Genomic DNA, 15724 nt, shown 5'->3' on the forward strand with positions numbered 1-15724 from the left:
GATAATAAAATTAGAAATATGTTGTGTTTTTGATAAATTTCTCTCCAAAAAAATTAATTTGAAGCACTGCTATCAACCTGTAAATGTGCCCCTAGCCTGCAAGACACCTCACCGCGCTCCTTCCTAGTCATTTCCACTCTTCAACCTCAGATCTCACATTTTTCTTGTTCCTTAAAGCCATTGACGACTATAGGAAACTCTCATCAAACCCCTTGAACCCATTCCAAATTTTCGATCGAGTACAATCCCATGTCAAGAAACCCTCACGTGTGAACCCTCCAATAGCTCCATTGAAGCTTGTGTTTATCTCCACTATCTACATCCTTTTCTTCCTCCTCTTTTTTTTTTCTACTTAATTTCAGTATGATATTGAGCCTGATTTGTGGTAATCTATCACTATCAGCTCCGCCATGAGTTTTGCTAGTTTTCTCGTCGCCGTCCAGATGATCCCCGTTGCCACCCAATACGTGCTGCGGTCAAATCTCTTCGATTATGACATCAATAAGAAAATGACACCTCACGGTACTGTTAAAGTGTGAGTTGCTTTGTGAGTTTGTTAGCTTAATGCATATTAGAGTATTTTTTTAGTCATACATGCTTGCATTTAAAATAGCATCCATTTGATAATTTTATTACAATATTGTGTAAAAATTGTTACTTTAGATGTATCAGAATCGTTTCTCTTCTATTGAATAAATTTAGTAGGTTTGAAAAATAATTTTATTTAAATGTGTAATTCTAAATTAAGAATTTTGTTTGTAGCTACAGTCCTTTTATTTTTGTTTCTCTATAGTAATATAGGACAACATGCAACTAATTCAAACATTCAAAACTAAATTTTGATAAATTTTGCAATCTTAAAATTTCTTGCGCAGACGCGTCCATGAGACATCTCATGCTTATTGTTCCTAGTAACTAATATCATGCATCTATTCAATTATCATTGGAACACGAATTTGAATTTAAGGTATCAATTATTCCTTAACATAATTTTTGCTAGTCAATTGTTAAGTAATACGTAAAATAGCAATGCCTCTTATATCTGTTAAGCTCAAGAAAGTCAATTGTTGGCAAAAGAAACCTGATTTTGTACATTTAATGTCATCATCTATTTAAGAAAACTCAACCCATAATGGTATAAAATATTTGATTATCTTTTCAATGCTACAGTAGACAAAGGTCATCTTCTTGTGAGTGGAGGAGAGGGTGGGCGGGAGATAAATTACTTTTTATTTAAATCTTGATAGTGATCTCAATGTAATTTTCAACTTCTATAGAGGTTAAGAAAATTTTTGGGTGATACTATTTCTTTCTAAATTCTTATAAATATTTAGTAGTATGTTTGTAATCTCTAAGAATTTCATGTTTATATGGTCGAGTTTGGTTTGAAAATTACCAACCCATATTGTTGAACTTGATCTCTAGTTTTTTATTTATGCTGTATGAAATGTGCAGTAATCATTATAGGACCATGCTAATGAATTAATCCTTGCATTAGAGTTGATTTTGGCACTAGACATTTGGATTACCTATGAAACACGAATATTAATATGGGATACATATACGGTATGATATTGACACGGAGATATGACAAAATCTAAAAAAATAGGATACGATATATCTAGGATACAATGATTAAAAATTATATAAAAATATTATATTTTAATGACAACCTATATATGTGTATGCGTAAAAAAGTTTATATTCTAATGACAACCTATATATAATATTGCATCCAATATTTCAATATATGTATTATCTACATAAGTATTTAATATCAAAAGCGGGAGTAGTAAATATCAAAAAATAATTAGACAAAGAAAATATCATTTAACAAATAATAACCAAAATAAGAATAGTAGATATCATTGCATCCAATATGAGCAACTCATAGGCTCATAGGTTAGTAGTGTAATTAGCAATAATATTAATTATTCATTTCAACTAAGTCATTCTTCTCATTGCCTTCATTAGTGAATATAATGGACTCCAAATCAGATTCATCAAACGAGAGGTCAACAATTTCAAGAATACCCGCTCCATTGAATGAATCAAATGAATCTCTTCCAACAACTCACATTTTGGTCTCCCCTTCTATATACTCAATCAATCTTTTAAAGAAAAGACAGAGTATTATGGATAAAAACTAGATCTTCTACTCATTCTGGAATAATTTTATTTCTCTTTATTAAGTGAATAAATAAATATGTGCACTAATTCCTCTCATAACAAGATGATGACACGGTTGCCCGAGTAATTTAAGCGCTAAATTCTAAGATTATGTATGAAAGCACTATGAATGACCCATCTTCTTTGGATCAAAAAATCTTTATATTTAATAGAGTCATGGTTATCAAAACTCTTTATAGCAGTTGAGAAATCAACATACTCACTATTTATAATTCTCCTATCTTTCTCGTTCGGAAAGAACCTTTTCAAATACTTATTTCTCATATGGAAAATTTTTAGGTCTTTGTATGAAAGAGTGCTGTTTAGATTCTCACTAATCTAAGTATTGATATAATATCTAATAAGAAGAGTATAAATTTTAAGTTAACAATATCATAAACCAAAAGAAACAAATAAGTATATAATAAATTTTTAAGTATCAACTTTACCTTAGATTAAATGAGTGTGATAAACAATAAAAATAAATATTAATTATATTTCATCTATCAATAAAATATTATGCACAACCGAGTAGAAAGATTTCTTTTTTGTTTCATATATATATATAATTATTTTAATTCTTTCAATTATATCATCCATTTAATAAATCAAATGGAGTCAAGGTTTACCAGTGTTAGCAAATTTCAGCATTCAATTTTGTCCCACCATATATTATCAAAAATCTTAGTGAAATTGTATCTTTTCTACATCGTCCTCTCTATAAAAATTATATTTATCACTAATAACCATTATTTGTAGCCCATGTTTAGTAGTTTAAAATTTTTTCAACATCACAATAATTGACGGAAAATGTGTATATGCAATAGCAAGTAACTTCAAATTTTATAAATTCATTGAAAATGATAAGTCAAATAAAGTGTTGCATGATAAAATTTTATTCAACCCATATCTAAACATAAGAAGGCCAATAAAGATAATATTACATGTATTGTTTGATTAAGCTAGATAACGTTGTCGTTGAAAATATAAAATTCCATGAACGCTTCTTAGGAGCGAGAATAGAAAGCAGCTTGGCCAATGATACTACTAGTGGAGAGCGAATAAATGTCATCACCTCATTACCCCCACCTTATATGATTGGAAGGAACGATGAGCGGGACGAGATGATAGATAAATATTTATTAGACCTATCATATCATCAATTTTATAAATCTAATTAGAGGTAAGGTTTGTCAATGTGAGCAAATCTCAGCATTCAATTTTCTCCCACTATATATTGTGAAAATCTTTCTTTTTCACAAATTGTGTTTTTTCTATATTACTTTCTCTATAAAACTTTCATTTATCTTAATAACCATCATTTGTAGCTCATGTTTGATAGTTTAGAATTTTCTCACGGGAAATGTCTATCTATAATAGTAAGTAACTTCAAATTTCATAAATTCATTAAAAATGATAAGTCATATAGAGTGTCGAATGATAAAATTTTATTCAACTCATATCCTAATATAAGAAGGCAAATATGGGTAATATTACTACTACATCAAAAGTTTCTCCACGTATTGTTTGATTAAGCTAGAGAACGTTGTCACTGAAGCCATAAAATTTCATGAGCGCTTTTTAGGAGTAGGAATAGGAAGCATCGCGGCTAATGATACCACTAGTTGATGGCGAATAAATATCACCACCTCACTATCCTCTCCTTATGTGATTGGAAGGGATGATGAGCAATACGAGATACTAGATAAACATTTATTAGACTTATCATATCATTAATTTCATAAATTAAATTGGAGGCAAGGTTTGTTAGTATTAGCAAATCTCGGTATTCAATTTTATCCCACTATATATTGTAAAAAAAATTTATTTCACAAATTGTGTCTTTCTTACATCGTTCTCTTTATAAGAATTTTATTTATCACTAATAACCATCATTTATAGCCTAAGTTGATAGTTTAGAATCTTCTCAACGTAACAATAATTGATGCAAAATATGTATCTGTAAGTAAGTTCAAATTTAATAAGTTAAATAAAAATAATAAGTCACATAGAGTGTTACATGATAAAATTTTTATTCAACCCATATCTTGACATAAGAAAGCCAATAGGGGCAATATTACTGTAATATCAAGAGTTACTCCACGTATTGCTTAATTGGAGTCATGTCAGCTAAAAGACTTATAGAATAGAGAAGCTCATTGATGCACATTGCATTTCCTGTCACAATAAATATTCAATTGCATTCATAAAAAATAAGTTCATTCTCCTTAGTGTTTTTTGAGGCATATATATTCTTTAATGCAATGTTAAAGGTATGGACAATACATATTGTCCAAAAAATATTTAAATACTAAGCCTCTGTAAGTATCCTAGCTGACTTACAAATAGAGACATTATAAGTAATGATTTGTACCATATTTTATGCCCTAAACTCTTTAGTTACTTTGATGAACAAGCTAGATAAAGAAATTAATAATAGGTATTTTTTGTGCATCTGTTCAACCATCATACACAATGCTAACATCTTTTTCCATCTATGTGTCCTTGATAAGTTTCAATAACCGTTCGATATTTATTCTTTTTGATTGAAGTGTGGTTCTCAACATATTATATCGAGAACGCAAATAACCTGCTATTTGACAATTAATTGTAAAAGTATAAGACTTAATATAATAGGGTTTCTAGCAAGATAAAAGATAATCTAGCAATTTCACTATGTAATTAATTACAAGAAGTCATATTAAATGACTTCTTAAGAGTTATTTCTCCAAACCTTCTTTTCTTTGATTTATAAGACATATTAGAAGAAGTTGCAAGGGCATACTAGAAGTTTTATTTTAAGCTGACATTAGCAATGGTACTGACTTTGGCATAGAGTTTTTATTTTTAAGTTAGCCTATTTCATAATCATTTTATCTCCACAATATAATGACTATTTACTTTAGGGCATGGTTTGATTCTACATCCACTATTTATCATCACATAAGCATTTACTCCATAATAAGATTATTTATATATTTGTTGACAATAATTGCACTTAAATCTCTATTTCATCATCTTTCTTTTATTTTTCTAATTTGGTTAAATATTTTCAAGTTGGAGCATTGTCATCTACTGTCACACTATTAGTACTATAATTCATACTCTCAGCAACCATTTATTTATGATAAAAATAAAATAAAAAAATTTGAAGTTCTAACAATATATTTATCTCATATTAGTATTAAGTTCTAACTACCGCCATACTACTAATACTTAAAAAGATGAAACCACATTATTCAAATTAAATATAAGTAGGTGATCTAGGAATCTAATAAAATAATAAGTATAAAAATAATTCTATAAAATGAGTCGGTATTAAAACCCTATAAGTGAGAAATGATTAATTAAATTGTAATACATAAGTAACTATATCAGAAATTTAGAAATAACCATACTTAATCGTGTAATACTTAAGTGACCATATCAAAATTAATTAAACTATAAATAAGGCAATGAAGATAAATCCAAAGAAGAAAATCTACATAATTTCAAAGGAAAAAATTTTAGAGAACAAGGAAGAAAAAATTGAGAAATGAAACTTAAAATTGAATTTGAGAACGGAAAAGTGGAAGAAATCAAACTAAGAAAAAAAATTTTAAAAAAAAGGGAAAAACTGAAGAGAAATTAAGGGGAAAAAGAGAGACAATTAGAGGGAAAAAAGGAAATATTATAGTGAAAGAGAGAAAAAAAATGTCGTCGTGTTGTTGTCAACTAGTTTGTCGAGAGAAAGAGGGAGAATGAAGAGCGACAACATCGTTGTGGTCGAAAGGGGGAGGGGGGCAATGTCGTTGTGGAGAGAGAATGGGAGTAGCGTCATCATTGAGAGAGAGGGAGAGCTATGACATATAAGATTTTAGAGAGGAGAATGAATGGGTAAGCTTAATGAATTTATAAAATTAAACTTACTCGATTACATAAATAAACCTAAAATGTATCTAAAATATATCTAAAATGTATCCCCAATGTATTCCCAATGCATCCAGTCGTATCCATCGGTATCCAGAAATAAAAATTATTTATTTTAATTTAGAATATTCCAAAAATATATCAGATACGTATCTGGCCCGTATCCATATCATACATATCGAATACTGATACATACCCCCATTTTAGGGTATTCGTGCTTCTAAGCTAATTACAAATAAATAGGGTTTGTGATAATTAGCGGTCAGCAAAGAAAATATGATATATTATATTGTACCCTTGTTTTAGCCCTTCATTGATTTCTCACTTTGTACTTCATAATTTATTTTTTTAGAAATTTTATTAGTTTATTACTATTGTTGCTATTAAATAAAAACTCTAGTAGATAATGTTTTATGTTGTAATTTTTATTGTCGTCTTTGGTGGTTTTTTGCAATAAATGGTGAGAGAGGTTGAGATGTTAAAAGCCTAAATGAGTTTATGACAATACTTATATATTTGATACATAGAAAAGATCAAATGAATTTTTCTGGGCAATTTGAAAGTTTGATATAAATAAGAAAATTAATTTGAGACTTTGATAGAGTATAACATGTCAAAATAGGTGATTAATTCTACTTTTTTTTAGGCCTGAGTCGTTAAGTATTGTAATTGGGATTGTCTAATTGGTTATTGCTATATTGTTCAAGCATTTCAACCTTACATCAGACTCTAGTGTATATTTTCATTTTCTTACTATTATGATCTATAAGTAATACTTTTTAACTAATTACCATTTGTTGGTTGTTGCTTTATATATTTGATGAAAACATGATGATACCAAATGTTATTTGTGTATATTTAGTATGATTATATGCATATCATTGAGAGATATAATAGTTTATTACTAAACAAAGTTCACACATAGTATATATTTTATTATATATAATATTTTTAACATATAAAAGTGCTAGAATGTATATTTACTTGCAAATAGCATTTGTGTTATTAGGGGTGGTAATTAGATTTAGTTGGATTCATCTTAACACAAGCACTAGCTATTTATTAAATGGATCAAGTTTGCTAAAATAAACATGGCATAATTATTACACGGCTAACATGACATGGCTCATCTAATATGTTTAATAAGCAGGTTGTGTTATTATAATATATTTAACATGATAAAACTACTTTCTTCTTATACGAGAACACAATTATTTGCCTAACATAACTAATATTATAAAATCGCTTATACAACACAAAAATAATATAATTTAATCTATGCTACTAGCATCAAACATCTTGATCACTTCAAATAACAAAGAAAATTTGATAATATCATTTGTTTTTATTCTTATTCTCTATTTATGCCAATACAAAATTATTAGTTTTGTAGTTTTAACAACAGAGAAGTGTATTTGACTTTTTATGTGGCAAAATTTTTTATTTTTATTAATCACGGATTTTTAGTTGTTTTTCTTTTTGTTGATAAGAACATTCTACTTATCATAATGATTGGTTGAATATAATGCAACTTATTAATCTATCTACTCATAATTTCACTCAGCTTTGTGGATGATGTTCATGATGTCTTGTAGAGAGTATATGTATATTTTTGTCCTTATGAATGATAAATTAATAATATTTACTTGAGGAGCCTAGCTTTATCATGTTAGAAATTACTATATATTTCATAGGTATAATTATTTCAACTGATTTTACAACTAACTTGTAAAACAGAAAGCTCGTGTTGCCCTCAATTGCAGCACTTCTTCTATTGATGACATATGTTAGGCATATATTCATCATCATACCAAAATCTCTGATATCATAAGTAAGAGTAAGTGTTGGACTTAGGCAAGGAGAAAATAATTCAATATCTTTCACATTGTAATGAAGACAAAATTTAACTTAAGATTTTCTTTTATGTTAGTTTTAATTTAATGTCTTCTTCGATCCATAAATTAAGTATCATTTAGCTGAAACATTATAAGATGTAGTTCTAGCAATATCAACAATACTAAATTGCATATTTCTCATTCCACTTAAAATATATTACTGTATCAATTTTGTAAGATACTAATTAAATTAAACTTGAAATAAATAGTAATAAAATTATTTAATTGAATCATAATAATTCACTTCTTTATTGCAAATAATCTATTTTTTAATTTATGAATGTCGGACTCTAGTTTACTGATTATACTCTTAACTCCCTACCACCAATCACTAGCCTAAGTAAATTAGCTTAATTATTATTATATATAAAGTTTGTCAACCTCTCATCTTATCAATTTTAAGATTATTAGCACTATCCTACAATATGATATCAAGGTAAGATGCACATGACATCCAATATAAATGCACTTAAAATAAATATCCAATAACCTTATAATTTACCCTATTATTAGTAATTACTTGAACAATCTTTTTTTCATCTATATTTTCTATTATTACATAATCCATCAGCCAAAAAATATAATTTTTTTAATAAGCAATAGTATCCATAGACTTCAAACATACTATTCCTATGAGTGTATCAAGAAATTAACTATATTTGTTCCATTTTGTGTAGTCTACCTATCACACATCAACATATAACTAAATTTATCTTAATAGTTTTTAAATATCTTAATATAAGCGTGTAACTCTTCACCTTCAACTTAAGATATTTAGTATATCATTTGATCTAAGAGGCGTTACATCGTTATCTATTAATTATATAGTCTCAATCATAATGTGATAATAAGGACTATTATCTACATTGAAAAGAATATGATTGTAAAAAAAATTCACAGAAAAACCTATCAATGTGCGTATTTGTATTTATTTATCTTTTTAGAAATTGTCTTGATAGTGTTACGTGTGCGCCCACTTTTTGCAAATGTATGTATTTATTAGTTTAACATTTTTATACTCCTATAACACTAAAAGTCTTAAACTACTGTCCTCATATTATCTTTCTCCTTGATGTAAACTGATCCAGATCTATCAAAGCTACCATTAGTATCTCATCTCTAATCTTTTTTAACATATGCATTCTTTCTTTTATTACCTCGTCATTTAGCTTTGGTTATCATCCTCCTCACATTGCCTACTACTATCATCATTCACTTTTATTATTTTAGGATCATACATCAATTCTTGATAGATCATTAACTCTTTTCGTTTTGCGGTGTATATCTTTTTGTTTTGCCTATTAAAAGTGCTAACATTTATCTTATGATATTCAAACTCATTCGAGTCTAAATTGCTATATATTTTTTAATCTTCTTCATACGATTAATATCACCACTAATTTTTCTTCCTCACTAGTTCTGTTTGGCATGCATTTTATCTTTCCTAATAATGATGCTATATTGCTATCTAATGTCGGTATTTTGTAGTTTCCTTCTAGCAGCAATTTTAATTTTCAGCATAAACACACAAATAGAGGTCAAATTTTTTAAAAAAATGAAACTTAAAATAATTCTAAGTTTTAAATTAATCTATCTCTCTCTCTCGCTCCCCACCCCCCGCCCACCCGGCCCAGTCCCTCTGATCTCTGTCCACTTAATTGCTTCCAATATCTCCTCTCTAATCACTCCCTTAACTCTGCCCCTCTCTCTCCCCGTCAGTCTCCGCAGAGAAAAGGGGTACGAACCAACGATGGCCGTGACACGAGGGGTGCCGCACGACACCCCTCCTAGCGCTTCGCCGCTCGCCACTCACTGTCGACCAGCCGACGCCGCTCTCCGCCGACCTCATCTTTCCGCAACTTGAGTTTTTATTTCACCCAACCCGACCCGCCACTCTTTCTTCCTCCTTAGGCTAGGGCACCCTAGATGCGTGCGATTGACGGCTCGAACTCGGGGGTGGCGAACGGCGACGAGGTCGGCAGGGAGTAGCGACGGTTGGTCGACGACGAGCATCCTTGGTACGAACAATAAAAAAAAAACCCACTACTGCTGCTGCAGAGAGAGAGAGAGAGAGAGAGAGAAATGGGAAAAACAAAAAAAAAACACTACCATGCAGCTGTTGCAGAATAGAGAGATGAAGAGAGAAAGAGGGAGTTAGAGAGTAGGAGAGAGAGAGGGAGAAGAACAATAATATTGGAATACTTCGGACTTTTGGAAACTATATACTTGCAAGGCCTCCTCTCTCTATTTTTGCGTATGGCAAGATTAAGGATTAAGACTTAATGACAAGCTTTTTGGTTTTTTCACCTCATTTATAGAGATGTTGTGTGGAATCTGCCTGATTAAGTCACTTATCATAATTTCCTTAGTTTGGTCCCTGGAGCACTCTGAAGATCATTAAAACACTCGAGTATCTTTTGGGAACTTTTGGAGGTAGGGCATTTGCATTATTTTGGTGTTAAATGCAAATAGGAGAAGCTATTGCAATCTTATGATATGAAATGTAATCAGGGTAACAATGACCGTAGCACTCATTCAAATGTAGTGCTGTAAAGGATTTTGTACTCTGTTCTGTCATGATGTTAGATATCTTACTCCAGTAAGGACAAAACAAGGTATGTGTTGTTGTCTTTCTACCAGTACTATGTTCTATACCTCATAACCGCTAATTTTGGTGTGACACTCATACTCCTTGCTTTTCTATGATGCTTGCTAATAGCTTTCCGTTTCCACTATTTGCATTTTCTGAAAGACAGATTGGATATACAAGGTATACATGGGCATGTTGGCAGTGTTCTTTACAGATTCTATCGACATAAATACATGCCTGAATGGCCTTGAAGTAAAGCAAACAGTTGTTATTTCAGCTGCAGTGAGAATAAAAGCTCTTACAGTAAAGATTTTCTACATTATTTAGTTTCAGTAAATCTAATAACATATTAGTTAGCATGGTCAGAAATGCTGATGTCTCTAATGATGATCTGATACTAACTTCTTTTTTCAGATATTGATACATAACATAATGCAAATCGGAGCATCTAAGTCCCTGAATACAAGCAAGCTCATGCATTTTCTATATACCTTGTCTTGCCTCTGTTGACTACTTCGTTGGCATTACTTTCATATAACTGGTAATGACCTTTATGGTATTTCAAGTTAAACTGAATCCATTTTGTTCCTTAGGAAGGTTTCTTTTGGGAGGTCCATAGTTCAATGCATTGTGCAAATGTCAGGTATCCTTCATCAGATTTTGCTGGTGATACCTAAACCTACTTTGCTGGAATGTCTATGGCAGTGGTTGGGATTCTTGGTCATTTCAGGTGAATTTTGCTTCCATTATGTTTGTCGCTTTTATGTTACTAGGTTTATCCTATACTTGTTAGTCTTCAGAAACATTTTAAGTTGCAATTACTTAAATATTCTGAAATACTAACGGTTTTTTTTAATATTAAAACTTTGGAAATAATGGAATTAGAAATTATTCATGAATCTCTTTGTTGGGAGAATCAAGCATAAGTATTTAGCATGTGCTTATCAACTGGTTTCCTTGTTCTTCTGGACAAATGAATTGATTCACATCTTTGAATTGATGATTGGAAGTTACAGTGGTTTTGTACAGCATAAGTTATCAGTAATTAAACTTCCCAACTAATTGTTCCATCTAACTTGCAGATATGAGGTAATCTCTAGATTCTCTACATGCTTTACGAGCATAGTTTCCCAACTGATGTCTGTAAGAGCTAAATATGCATCCATGGAAAGCTTTTCCGAAGTCTACAATTCAATGGTTCTTCTATACTCTTTTTCTTTGCTTGCATATGGATCATCAACTAAGTTGTATATTTTGTGGCAAATCCATCCTATCAATGATTTTGGAGCATTTTCTTTAAGGATGGATCTGTATTGCTTCTCTTAATGAATACATTTGACTCTTTTCCTTCAATGTTCATTTTTCTCTTTGCTAATTCATGTCTTTGACCCAATGTTTTATCCACTTCAGTTTTAGGGTTTATGGTGAGAAGAGTAAAAGTTGTGCAATCTTATGGCAAGGATTTAAAGTCGAGTATCTATCAGAAAATTATGCTGTTCCATTCAGATTGAGAATCCTAATTACAAGTAATCATCTAAGATTTTTAAATTGCAGATATGACTAACAATTATATGAAGTTGTGGTTGTTCATTTAGCAGTGATAAAAATAACTTCTTCACATAGCAACATAGTTAATCCTTTGTACTTGATCCATTTCATCAGTAAGTTGGAGGCCATTTATATCCTTCCTAATGTCTAAGCGAGCAACGTGGAACAAGAGAAGCACTTAAATTGGGTTGTTTGGTTTTTTAATAAATCATGATCTGTTATTTCCAACATAAAATACAGTAAAGCAACAATAAGATGGTGTTCTAGTTTCGTGTTATCATGTCGACAAGATTAGTTCTTTATGCACGGTTATAAGTTGCAATTGAGAAGAACTGGATCACCTAATGTGGAGTACTTGGATGTCTTAAGTGATGGGTAACTAATTAAGCTCTATTTTATTGACTTCTGTTTCTCAACAACTTGCTTGTTCCTAAACTGCAATCTGTATGCTCGTAAGATTATATCATCGGATTATATTGTGCATTGGCACTTGTTTTCTTATTGTATGTCCATGTGCATCCATATACTAGAAATAGTATCTGTTATGCCATGTACAATAACGGCATGTCATTTAGTTTGTATTAATTGGCATATCTTGTATATGCAGTGAAACTCTTCTGCTCTTCTTTCTACTGCAAGTTCTGAATTTTCGTTACTCATGTCCACAAGTCAACACAAACCTAAACATATTCTACTTTTATGTTTCATCCAGATTCAAGCCATCTAATTTTATTTGTCCTCTTCTCTTTTGCTATTCCTCCAGCTCTTTAAGATTATTCCTTGTCCAAGACATCGGCTGCCAAAGTACATTCATTCTTTCACAATATACCTATTCTGAAACTATTGAAGAGATTTATCCAGCATTCTCTGCATTAACACACTGAATTCTTTTGTTCCTGTAGGTTTGATCCTCAGACAGGACTCTTGACTGAGACAAAATATGGAAACCTTGTGAACCTATTCCTTAGGTTGTTTGGCCGGTGCTCAGAGAAGTCTCTTTGCATCAGGCTTCTTATATTTCAGGCAAGTTTCGGGTCCATAGAGAAACCCTTTGAGCATGGCGTTTGGACATTGGCACTTTAAAGCATTTGTCTTTTTAAAACTCGCTGTGTGGATTGCTCGCTGATCTGAAACAGCTAAATTATTGCTTTCGAGGAGCAATTTGGTTTCTGGCTTTAGCCACAAGTAGTAGTGCTACTCATCCAGTTCCTGCATTGTTTAAAGGAGCATAATTCCCAACTCAGATTTGATAATAGGAACTGGAGTCTGTTGTCTCTTACTAACATCTCCATCTCCTCGCCCTTATGAACATACACTACTTGCATACTGCATCTGTTATTATTGGACGAATGGAGATTTCAGCTCCTAGGATGGCTATATTGCTGGTCTCATTGATCTATAAAATCTGTATAAGAAGAGATCGTGTGAAGTTTTGTACTTAATGAATTGTTCTAACCCAATGTTACCACTTTTTCCTTAGGTTTGAGGATACAATTGTTTGAATTAGAGAGCATGATAATTTGATAGCATGAGTACACTTGGGAGGATGTCTACAAAACACTATCTTTTATTCTTTATTTAGTAAATGAGCATACGCCTCCTTTCCTAAGCTTCATACACTCTTTTCCTATATATTCATGCCAGATTGAAGTTCTAATTCTGCTCATGTTCCACATAAAGGATGGCAACATGGATTGCTCCAGGAGAGTATTTCAATGTGTGTCTCTTCCATTCCTTTTGATATCTTTTTTTTATAAACTTTGATATTTAATCTATATAAATTATATTTAAAATTTTAAAATTAACCAAGTCATTTGCCTCCAACAAAAGAGGATTTGAGAAAAAATTAGGGAAAAGCATGATATTACATATTTCACTTATATATAATATTGAAGCACCTTAGTTAATCTCTTAAAACTTATTTTTAAGGCTCTAGAAACATGTAGCCATTTTTTGACATTGATGTTTTGAGAATGAGATTGTTCTTCTCAAGCCTTTTGGGCAGTTATAAGGATACTAATTTTTATGTGGCGGAGTTGGAATGTCACAAGAAAAAAGCACTCAATAATGTCTTTTGCCATTTGATCCGATAACGTTCTAATACGTTATCGATAATTTTCGAATAGAGCATTACAAGGAAACAAAATCACTAAGACTTTCAATTATTCGAATCTCAAACCACCACAAAAAAATCCAAACTAAACATTGCTTTCCCTCAATCTCTCCCACACATATGATGTGATACATGAAACCAAAGGACCCCTAGAAATTTCTCCAAACAAGTCTTTTGGAATATTTGGTTAAGATCTACATAGAAAGGGATGCTTTTAGCAATGAGATCAAATTGATGTGCCGTTTCCTCACACGTCGATGTGTCGAGCGAGAGGTCGATGAGAGTGAGTGGCAATTCCTAATAGGCTCCCATTGGATTGGGAATAATACATTCAAAAAGCAAGCAAAGGGATTGGGCATCAGAATCCACCGAAGATAGTGGAAGTAATTAAACACGTGACGTGTCATAAGAGAGCCTATGGGAGCTGGACAAGTAGTCACCATTTAGCAGAGACAATTATTGATATTGTTTTCATCCACGTATTTATATAAGCATGTCATATATAGACAGACAAGCACAAGTACAAGTACACAGAAGAGCTGATAGATTTATAACAATCTATCTTAACATATTAAAGACAGTCTAAAACAATAAAGATACGTGTCAAAAAGAAAGAAGAATCTATTAAACGAAACTCCATATATATGGATGCCTACTTTGGTGGCACTATCTTAAATCCAAGTGAGGCATCCAATAAAGCAGCGATGACTATGCCCGAGCAATATAAGCATATCATGTAAAAAGAATTCTAAATTAGTGACTGCCACAAAGCAAGCAAATCATATCATATATATATATATATATTTTTTTTATTGCATGCCATGACTTTCATATGCAGTTGAGGGTACGTATCGATTCCAGGAGGGGAGATCTAGTGAGATCTACTTGTCTCCGCCGCCGAGATCATATTTTTAGAGGTTTTAATTGGTTGTAATTTTTTTATAAAAAAATTTATACGTGCCTAAGTTACTTTAAATCTTAAATATGAGATTATGAGTTAGAAACAAGTAAAGCAAATGACAATTTATATAGAAATTTTCTTAGTTCAACAATTTTACGTGAAAAATTCTCTTAATAAGACTTAGTTATTCAACTTTTAAATTTCTATAAAATAATAATTTTAAATTATCTAGTTTAATGGTTTCTTAACTTATTTAGTCTCATATTAGAAGTGTATTGCATACGTAAAAAATTATTGAGAGAACTAATTTAGTCAAGAATTCAAATTTTCACTGACTACAAGAGCCTCTCAAGTATCCCTTTGTCTAGAGAAAGCTGAACCTAAGACAACCCTGTGGTTAAAGCACTTAGGTTATATTTCATCTGGCAAATCCTCCTAATTTCATATTTACATTGTAGAATTACCCAATTTGACTCCCAATTTTATATTTACATTGCTGAATTATCCAATTTAACTGTTGTCAAAATTTGAGTTTTTGATCAAAGTAGGGAAAACAAATTTCGGCATATAAAGCATTTCAAACTATTTTCAAGACTGCT

At 31.1% G+C, this 15724-nt stretch overlaps 1 pseudogene; it reads left to right on the forward strand.

Moving 5' to 3' along the window:
* The first annotated feature begins 410 nt into the window (after positions 1–410).
* LOC140791161 (uncharacterized) lies at positions 411–13590 on the forward strand (annotated as a pseudogene).
* Positions 13591–15724: the final 2134 nt, after the last annotated feature.

Source organism: Typha latifolia, chromosome 6, assembly GCF_019914945.1.
Source record: "Typha latifolia isolate L0001 chromosome 6, TyphaL0001v2, whole genome shotgun sequence".
NCBI classification, from domain to species: Eukaryota; Viridiplantae; Streptophyta; class Magnoliopsida; order Poales; family Typhaceae; genus Typha; species Typha latifolia.